At 44.3% G+C, this 10,179-nt stretch overlaps 1 long non-coding RNA gene across 1 annotated transcript; it reads right to left on the bottom strand.

The window, feature by feature from the left end:
• Positions 1 to 8,593: 8,593 nt before the first annotated feature.
• Positions 8,594 to 10,179, bottom strand: LOC123046350 (uncharacterized). Its single transcript, XR_006422228.1, has 2 exons — positions 8,736 to 10,179; positions 8,594 to 8,663 (listed from the first exon to the last, which is right to left on the bottom strand). It is a non-coding gene; the product is annotated as an uncharacterized lncRNA (long non-coding RNA).

Here is a 10,179-nt window from a genome sequence, read left to right as displayed (position 1 = left end):
GTGAAAGAGTTGATCAATTTATGCATAATGGGGGGAGGGAGAGTTCATTGAGAGAACAACACTCCCCCTATGTCCATGCCTGCACCTAAACTAGACAACAAGTTGAGTGTGGTGGGGGTGCAAGGGTTCAAGTCATATTGCTCGAATCAATGATATTTAGCTCATGCCTTAACTCGCGAAATCTTGCTTCATCCAAGGGCTTCGTGAAAATATCTGCAAGATTATCATGAGTGTTGACATACTTGAGCTCGATCTCCCCTCGCCTAATGTGATCCCGGATGAAGTGATACCGAATCTCAATATGCTTCGTCTTCAAGTGTTGCACCGGGTTGAGAGAAATCTTGATGGCACTTTCATTATCACACCAAAGAGGCACTTTGTCACAAATGACACCGTACTCCTTTAAAGTTTGCCTCATCCATAAGAGTTGTGCACAAGAACTACCGGCCGCCACATATTCCGCTTCGGTGGACGAGAGAGACACACAACTTTGCTTCTTGGAAGACCAACTCACCAAAGAGCAACCAAGAAATTGGCACCCTCCGGAAGTGGACTTCCTATCCACCTTGTCTCCCGCCCAATCAGAATCTGTAAATCCTTCAAGCTTGAAGTTAGCTCCTCTTGGGTACCATAGGCCAAAGTTTGGGGTATGATCCAAATATCGAAAGATTCGCTTGACCGCCACAAAGTGGCTTTTCTTTGGTGCGGCTTGGAACCGTGCACACATTCCACACTCAACATGATATCCGGTCTAGATGCACAAAGGTAAAGCAAGGAACCAATCATAGAGCGATATACCTTTTGATCAACCGCTTTACCATTGGGATCAATGTCAAGTTGGCACTTGGTGGGCATCAGAGTAGAGGCCGGCTTGACATCACTTAGCTTGAATCTCTTAAGCATGTCTTGAGTGTATTTGGCTTGGTTGATGAAGGTACCTTCTCTTCTTTGTTTGATATCAAAACCAAGGAAGAACTTCAACTCTCCCATCGAAGACATCTTGAACTTAGAGGTCATGAGAGCGGTAAATTCTTCATTGAAAGCATTGTTAGGGGAACCAAAGATAATGTCATCAACATATAGTTGGCACACAAACAACTCCCCTTTGACCTTCTTAGTAAAAAGAGTGGGGTCAATTTGCCCAACTTCAAATCCACGATCTTGTAACAACTCGGTAAGGTGGTCATATCACGCACGTGGGGCTTGTTTAAGGCCATAGAGTGCCTTATCGAGTTGATACACATGATCCGGGAAGTAAGGATCCTCGAACCCGGGGGGTTGCTTGACATAAACCAACTCATTAATAGGACCATTAAGAAAAGCACTTTTCACATCCATTTGTTGTAACTTAAAGTTGTGATGGGAAGCATAAGCAATCAATAAACGAATGGATTCAAGGCGAGCAACGGGAGCAAAGGTTTCACCGTAGTCGATACCCTCGACTTGGGAGTAGCCTTGTGCTACCAATCTTGCCTTGTTGCGAATGATATTCCCATGAGCATCTTGATTGTTCTTGAAAATACACTTGGTTCCAATGACGTTATGGTTCCCCGAAGGCCTTGGCACCAACCTCCACACCTTGTTGTACTCAAAGTTGTTGAGTTCTTCATGCATGGCATTGAGCCAATCCGAGTCTTCGAGCGCCTCATAGACCTTTTGGGGTTCAACACAAGAGACAAACGCATGATGTTCACAATAGTTTGCTAATTGTCTACGAGTGCTTACCCCCTTTCTTAGGCTTCCAACCACATTCTCCATGAGATGGCCTTTGGTGGTGAGTTTGGAAGCAATCTTCGCGGCACGACGCTCTAATTCCTCCTCGGATGTGGAAGGAGGAGGGTTAACTTGATCATCTTGAGCACCGTCTTGAGCTTGTTCTTGATCTTGAACTTGCTCGAGGGGGAGAACTTTGACCTTGGGCATCATTTGGAGGTTCACCACCATCTTGAGATTGATCTTTCCTTTGGTCTTGTTCACGAGGTTGAGGGCCTACACTTTGTTCTTCGGAAGCATGTCGGTCTTGAGTAGGTGAAGGCTCCACTTGAGTGGAGCATTGTCCTTCTCCTTCGGCCACAAGGGGTTCCTCAATGGGTAGAGTATGACCAATACCCATTCTTCTTATGGGTTGGGGAGGAATTTCATCACCTACATCACAAGTACCACTTTGCTCCACTTGGGAGCCGTTATTTTCGTCAAACTCCACGTTACACGTCTCCTCAATGAGTCTGGTGGACTTGTTGAGAACACGGTAAGCATGAGAGTTTGTAGCATAACCAAAAAATATGCCCTAATAAGCTCTAGCCTCAAATTTAGACAAACGAACACCTTTCTTGAGAATGAAACACTTACACCCGAACACCCGGAAGTACTTGAGATTGGGTTTGTTTCTGGTGAGTATCTCATAAGGAGTCTTGTTCAAGCCTTTGAGGACATAGAGCCGATTGGATGCATGACATGCGGTGTTGATGGCTTCGGCCCAAAATTTGTATGGAGACTTGAACTCCGCCATCATGGTCCTTGCCGCATCCATCAACGTCCGGTTCTTCCTCTCCGCAACACCATTTTGTTGAGGGGTATATGGTGCATAATATTGATGCTTGATCCCCTCATCACTAAGAAACTCATCCAAGGTGTAGTTCTTGAACTCGGTGCCGTTATCACTTCTTATTGTCAAGATCTTTGCATTATGTTGATGTTGAGCTTCATTTGCAAAGTCGATAACGGTTTGTTGAGTCTCACTCTTCTTCTTGAAGAAGTATACCCAAGTGTATCTTGAATAATCATCCACAATCACCAAGCAATACTTTCTACCCCCAAGACTATCAAAGGATGAAGACCCAAAGAGGTCCATGTGAAGGATCTCCAAGGGTCTCTTCGAGTAGATGATAGTCGTGGGAGGGTGAGCCGTCTCATGAAGCTTTCCTTCGATACAAGCACTGCAAGCACGATCTTTGGCAAAACTAACATTTGTTAGTCCACAGACATGGTCCCCCTTGAGAAGACTTTGCAAAGATCTCATATTGACGTGGGCTAAATGGTGATGCCAAAGCCATCCCACATCAGCTTTAGCCATTAGGCATGTCGCGGTCTTAGTGGGTTGCTCCGAAAAGTTAATCACATAGAGACCGTTCTTGACATGCCCAACAAAGGCTACTTTAATAGTCTTGCTCCACAAGAGGGCCACGGTATCAATATCAAAGAAGGTGGCAAAGCCCATGAGTGCAAGTTGACGAACGGAAAGTAAATTGAACGCAAGGGACTCAACAAGCATGACTTTCTCAATCGTTAGATCGTGAGAAATGACAACCTTGCCAAGACCCAATACCTTGAAATGTGAGGCATCACCCCACTCGACATTGGTGGGCATAGATGGGATCTTTTGCATGTCCACCACCAAGTCCTTGCTCCCGGTCATATGATTTGTTGCTCCACTATCGAGCAACCATGATCCCCCACCGGAAGCAAACACCTACAAGAGATCAATGCTTGGTTTTAGGTACCCATTAAGTAATGAGTCCTTTGATGTTAGTAACAAGGGTCTTAGGAACCCAAATAGACCATTCAATGTACTCATAAGAAGAACCAACAAATTTAGCATAAACATGCCCATCACTAGCACGACACAGCACATAAGAGGGGTTAAAGTCACCGGCTTTGTTGGGAGAGATGGCTTTGCCCTTTTTGGCATCACCACTCTTCGCATTGTTCTTCTTCTCCTTAGGAGCACCCTCTCCCTCCTTCACAAAAGTTTGCTTGAGCGGGGGAGGTCGTTTGGTCTTGTTGTTCTTCTTCTCGTTCTTCTTCTTGTTCTTGGACTTGGGTGAGAACCCAACTCCCTCCTTGCCCACAACTTCCTTTTGATTGCTCAAAAGGTCATTTAGGTTCTTCTCACCTTGTATGCATGACACAAGACCTTTCTCGAGTTGTTTCTTCAACTTGGCATTCTCCTCCACAAGATGCACATGCTCACAACACAGGTTAGTAGCATTTGCATTATCAATTAAGACCATGTGAGGAAATGTGGCATTTTCCTTGGTTAGCTTAACTTGGAGTTGAGCATGAGACTCCTTGAAGTTTGCATGAGCACCTTTCAAGACCTTATGGGCCTTGTCAAGTACATCAAACTCCTCCTTGAGTCTAGCATGATCAACCCCAAGTTTAGCCTTCTTGAAAGTTAGCACACGAGACACAACAAGAGCATGATCAAGATCTTTCTTTAATTTGGCATGGTCATCGTTGTCTGACTCCTCAAAAGCCAAACGATGCCCACGCTCTTCCTCAAGAGCATTAGAGAGATCTGATATCTCATCGGCATAGTCACGACTATGACCTTCCATCTTAGAGATGGTTTCTTCATGAGCCTCGATCATGTCATTGGCTTCACCCAATTATTCCAAGAGAGCAATGAAGTGCTTCTTGGATTTGCCCTTGAGCTTACTCATGAAGGAGTCAAATTCATTTACCTCCTCATTAGACCCCTTACCATCATCAAAGCCAACGGTCAAAGAAGGATTAGGAATAATGGTGGTTTTGATGTTGGGGGTTACCTTGTTGGTGGCTTTAGCCATGAGGCACTTGACGGTGATGTTCTCGTTGGGTGAGTCGAAGAGAGACACCCGGGGAGTTGTGGCAATGGCAACGGATGCCATAGCCATTGCTTCACTATCTTCATCATCATCGTCATCCTCACGGTATTCTTCTTGAACCACCAACCCGCGAGTAGGAGTCTTCTTGGTGAAGTTGTTCTTGTTGGGGAAGGACTTGGCTTTGTCTTTTTGGATGAACTTGCCACCATTGTCTTCCCGCTTCTCGTAAGGACAATCCGCAACGAAATGGCTCGCATTGCCACAGTTGAAACAAGTACTAACTCGTTGCTTGCCCTTGAGGCCACTTGAGTTGTTCTTGTTGAAGTTGGGTCTTGTATTCTTCTTGCTCCAAAATTGTCTTGAGGCAAAAGCCATGTGCTCATGATAATCATATTTCGTGTCTTCAGGGTTGCTCTCCTCATCTTCCTCTTCTTCCTCTTCTTCCACACTAACCTTGGCCTTCAAGGCAAGGTGGGGCTTCTTTGCCCTTTGAAAATGGAGAACCGCATTGTTGGCGGTCTTGTCCAAGATGCTCATTGCAAAGAACTCATCCAACACTTCACTTGAGGTCATGGAGTGGAAGTCCGGTCTTTGACGAAGACGGAGGACATGGCCTTGTTGTAGGGCATCATGGCCTTGAGGAACTTGCGCTTGATCCAATTGTCATCCGTGTGCTTGCTCCCATGATCTCGGAGTGCGACCGCGAGTTTGGTCACTCTTCGAAAGAGCTCATGAGGTTCTTCATCTTCTTTCATTGCAAACTCATCGGCTTCATCTTGCACCACTTCATAGTTGGAGCATTGAATGCTAGAACTTCCTCGATAGAGAGACACAACACATTGCCATGCGTCTTTAGCCATGGCATGAGGTCGAAGATGAGGGAGATCTTCGGGAAGGATTGCATCTTGGATGATGAAGAGAGCACTCTCATTGAATTGATTGTCCACGGCTTCTCGAGGGGTGAAGTTGCTTGGGTCATGTGGATAGAAACCTTCTTCTATGATTCTCCAAAGATTAGTATTCACACGTTTTAAATGACGCTTGAAACGATAAATCCAAGCATCAAAATCCTCATTTTTCATAATCTTAGAAGGAGGACCGGCATGATTTAAATGAGTAGAGGGAATCGGTCCACCATAAGTAGGAGGTTCCACATGGGCATAGATGCCGGTGCCATTTCTACCACTAGTAGGACCCTTTTCACTATTAGCTTCCCCCTTGTCGGAGTTAGCATCCGTCACCTTGTTAGTGGGATCACCCACTTTCATCGGCGAGGTGGATAGTTTAAGTCCTTCTAGGAATTTAGTAAACATGCTTTCAACCTCGGTCGTCATGGAGGTTTTCAATGTGTCTAAAGCCGCATTGAACTCCTCACGGGAGACCGAGGTTCCCCCATCGGCCGTAGACGAGATAGAATTCACACCGGAGTGCTCCTCCGCACCGTCGTTGGTGTCAACCATACTCTTCGGACTGCAAAGTCCTTAATAAAGAGACGATGCTCTGATACCAATTGAAAGGATTGATATGGTTGACTAGAGGGGGGTGAATAGGCAACTAACAATTTTTAAACTTTTGTTTAACAATTTAAACCTTGCGACAAAATAGGTTGTCTAGATATGCAACTAAGTGGACAACCTATATGATGCAATGACAACTAGCACACAAGCAAGCAATAGATACAACACAAGTAAGCTTGCAAAAGTAAAGGCACAAAATAACCAAGAGTGAAGCCGGTGAAGACGAGGATGTGTTACCGAAGTTCCTTCTTTTTAAGGGAAAGTACGTCTCCGTTAGAGCGGTGTGGAGGCACAATGCTCCCCAAGAAGCCACTAGGGCCACCGTAATCTCTTCACGCCCTCATACAATGCGAGATGCAGTGATTCCACTATTGATGCCCTTGAAGGCGGCGACCGAACCTTTACAAACAAGGTTGGGGAAATCTCCACAACACTTGGAGGCTCCCAACAACACCACGAAGCTTCACCACAATGGACTATGGCTTCAAGGTGACCTCAACCGTCTAGGGTGCTCAAACACCCAAGAGTAACAAGATCCACTAGGGATTAGTGGGGGGAATCGAATATCTCTTGGTGGAAGTGTAGATCGGGCCCTTGTCACCCAATCCCGAGCAAATCAAAAAGTTTGATTGGCTAGGGAGAGACATCGAGCGAAAATGGAGCTTGGAGCAACAATGGAGCTTAGAGGTGGAAGAGGTGGTCAACTAGAGGTAGGAGACGCCCCTTTTATAGTCATGGAAGAGATCCAACCGTTATCCACATGTTCAGCCTGCGACATGCGGTACTACCGCTCCAGGAGCGCGGTACTACCGCAAGGCCACGCGGTACTACCATGGAGGACCACGGTACTTCCGCGGCAGCAGCAGAGGCCAAGACTTGCCTGACTGAGTGCAGTACTACCGCTCGCGCGGTACTACCGCTCGCGCGGTACTACCGCTCCCCCTTGCGGTACTACCGCAAGGCAGGAAAGTCCAAGCTTACGAAGAGCTCGAATGAAATAAAATACATCCGTGCCTACTTCCGCGGAAAATGAAACAGTGCAAAAATCCAACGCGATACTACCGCTATGACGCAGTACTACCGTAAGCTAGCTGAGCCAAGCCACGTGCGGTACTACCGTGCACGAGGCGCGATACTACCGTAGAGGCGCGGATATAAAAAATTACATCCGCTCCTACTACCGCGACGCAGCGGTACTAGGTATGAGGGCCACGGTACTACGACTCCAGGAGAGCAGTATTACCGTGGCCACCCGCGGTACTACCGCGTTGGACGTGCGGTACTACCGTGTGGGCGCAGATGTAAAAAATTACATCCGCCCCTACTACCATACCGGAGCAGCACTAGGCCTGGGAGCCACGGTACTAAGGCTCCAGAGGAGCGGTACTACCGTGAACCCCAGCGGTACTACCGCAAGTACAGCAGCAGCCGTAAGAGCAAGCACAAAGAGGATAACGGAGAAACGCTCCAAAGTGCAAGGGAAAGGTGGAGGCAAGGAAGGAAATGTGTACGTGATGATTCCACCCGAACCTTTCCGACGCGGCCCCCCTCTTAATAGTACGGCTCTCCTACGACTCAAATCCACCAAAGAGAAACGTAGAACAACACTGTCTTCAATAGTCTTCGAGGGGCATCGAATCATCTCGTGCCTAGTGATGAAACGTCTGAGAAACTCAAGGCACGCGATTAGTCCGCAAAGGCATTGTCATCAATCATCAAAACACCTAAGGAATAAATATGCCCTTACAATGTGTTTAATCTTGTCCAATTGTTTAAACCCCTAAAGCAACTCATACTATATCCTTATCTTCAAATATCATTTTGGATGGGAAAGAAAAACCAATGCATTAACCAAGGATTCTTTGTATGACCTACGTATATATTCTAATTTATATTCATAGCACTACAAATATTCTCTGTATGACCTTCATAACACATAATAATAATATTCCATTAAACTTTTCTCAACATAAGAATTCCAATGATTTTGTTCTAAACTCCATAATGAAGCCAGATACATGCATGAATTTTAGTATTTTGCAATAGCAAACTGTGTAACTTTTCTCAATAAATATGAAATAACTGGAATGGCAGGATGATGTTTGTTCTCCCCTTATTTTCAGCTGGATCTCAATAAATCAACGGCAAAGAGTACATCACCATGGTTTAGTTCAGGAAGTTGCTGCATTTCAAGAATATGTAGCCTATTCTCATGTACATGCCAGCAAGCTCTTTTTGTACTGAACACAATTGGAAAAAAGCCTGATGTGCGAAAGCCATAGACAAAAACCTTTTTTAGAGCTGGCGATATACTGATATACATATATAGTACTCATCTTCTTTTGCTAGATGCCATGTTCCGAGTAAAGGAAGGTATGCCGTTTCCATTTGATTATAAATTGTGCTCTAAAGGCAAGGAAAGTATATGCTGGTTTAAGAACTATAAATAACCTCAAATTTAATCACACAACTGTATATTTATACTGTCAATGATTTCAAAAGAGTTACCTGTATGGAGTCATCAACGTTCCCTGTCTAGAGGAGTACTAAGAGCAAGCCTCTGAAACAAGGCACAGAACTAAGCATACTATGATGAACCAATGATGAATATCTTACAAAGTTAGACATTTACAATAATTGTAGCACCAAATAGTTCGATGCCAGCCAATAAAGCTACTAAGTAAATCATGGCTCCAATCCAACGCCTTGTCACCTACACATTAAATTAGTGTAACTATATAAGAAAATGCAGTAGTACTACAAATAACCTAATAGTATATCATATAACATGACAATTATCTTCTTATGAAAACTACCAGTTTACATGACATCTCCAACCATATTTCTTACAATTGTTCAATTTCTGTATTAGTATATGAAATATGCAAATCTTTCTACACACACAAAAACATTATCGTGATTGGTGTTTCCAAACATAAATCTACAAATAATATTCAGATACAGATTTATAACAATGGCAAACAAACATTCTCTATGCTTCCTTAAAGATGGTGCATAACAAATGAACGACATAGTAGAAAATATATTGTAATGGTGCCATACTACCAAAAACGCATTCTTGTCCATTATCTTGAGGAACATGAGATCTGAAAATAAGACACTGCAATAAAGTGACCACTCCGACAATGTTTAGCTAAGAAGAAATTAGTGCATACACCGTGAAGTGTATAATGAAAAAATACCTGCCCAGTGTCTTCCTTAGTTGCGTCAAGATAATTTCTACATTTTGCGGATCAGGTGTTTGAGCTGATATACCAAGTTAAACTATCCATGTTTAGGGTCATCCCATCAGGGCATTTGAAAAACTGTTATGAAGAAGAGTTAACTTCTTTAATCAACCCTGTAGAGCGATGTATTTATTAAGGAACGGAACAACATTCAGGGTTGTACGAATATGCAGAAAACTACACAAATACAGAAGCAATCAAGTTGTTGTAAAGCAAAACTCGGATGGGGTAAAGTTACAGGACTTTAGTTACCTACCCAAAAGAGTGAATTAATATGCAGTATAAAGACAAACTTATGGATAGGAAGGCCCATCTTGAAAATCCTACAATTCAAAGGAGGGAAACACATCAAGCAAAGGAACAAAAACCTCCTTTATAAAGGGGACAGGAGCTCCAGGACAAATTGATCCCTTTCTTGACAAGGAAAGAGCAAGGTACCAAACAAACTAAGAATGGCAACAAAAAATCTTTCTATGACTCTAGTCAGGCCAGAGAGCATCTCCTGAGCAGGAACAATAATCCCATTTGCAGTAACTTATCCGAGGCACACAACAAATTTAAAAGCTTAAAAAATTCTATATGGAAGCCTAGCTAGATCTGAGCATCTGGTCAACAGTAATAAACAAAAAAAATTGCTCATAGACTGGAACCAACAGCACAACCGGAAGGGTGAAGAAGCTCACCCAACAACACAACCGGAGCATAGACTGGGCCCTATCACCCTGCATCCCCGGAGCCTCCGCTAGCACACTCGTTTTCGCCTGGGTCTCGTAGTCTCCCTCCAAATCTCAATCGGCGGTTGAGAACCACGTAAGGACGAGCCCCCCC

The sequence above is a fragment of the Triticum aestivum genome, chromosome 2B (assembly GCF_018294505.1).
Source record: "Triticum aestivum cultivar Chinese Spring chromosome 2B, IWGSC CS RefSeq v2.1, whole genome shotgun sequence".
NCBI classification, from domain to species: Eukaryota; Viridiplantae; Streptophyta; class Magnoliopsida; order Poales; family Poaceae; genus Triticum; species Triticum aestivum.
This window is presented reverse-complemented; position numbering and strand designations above follow the sequence as displayed.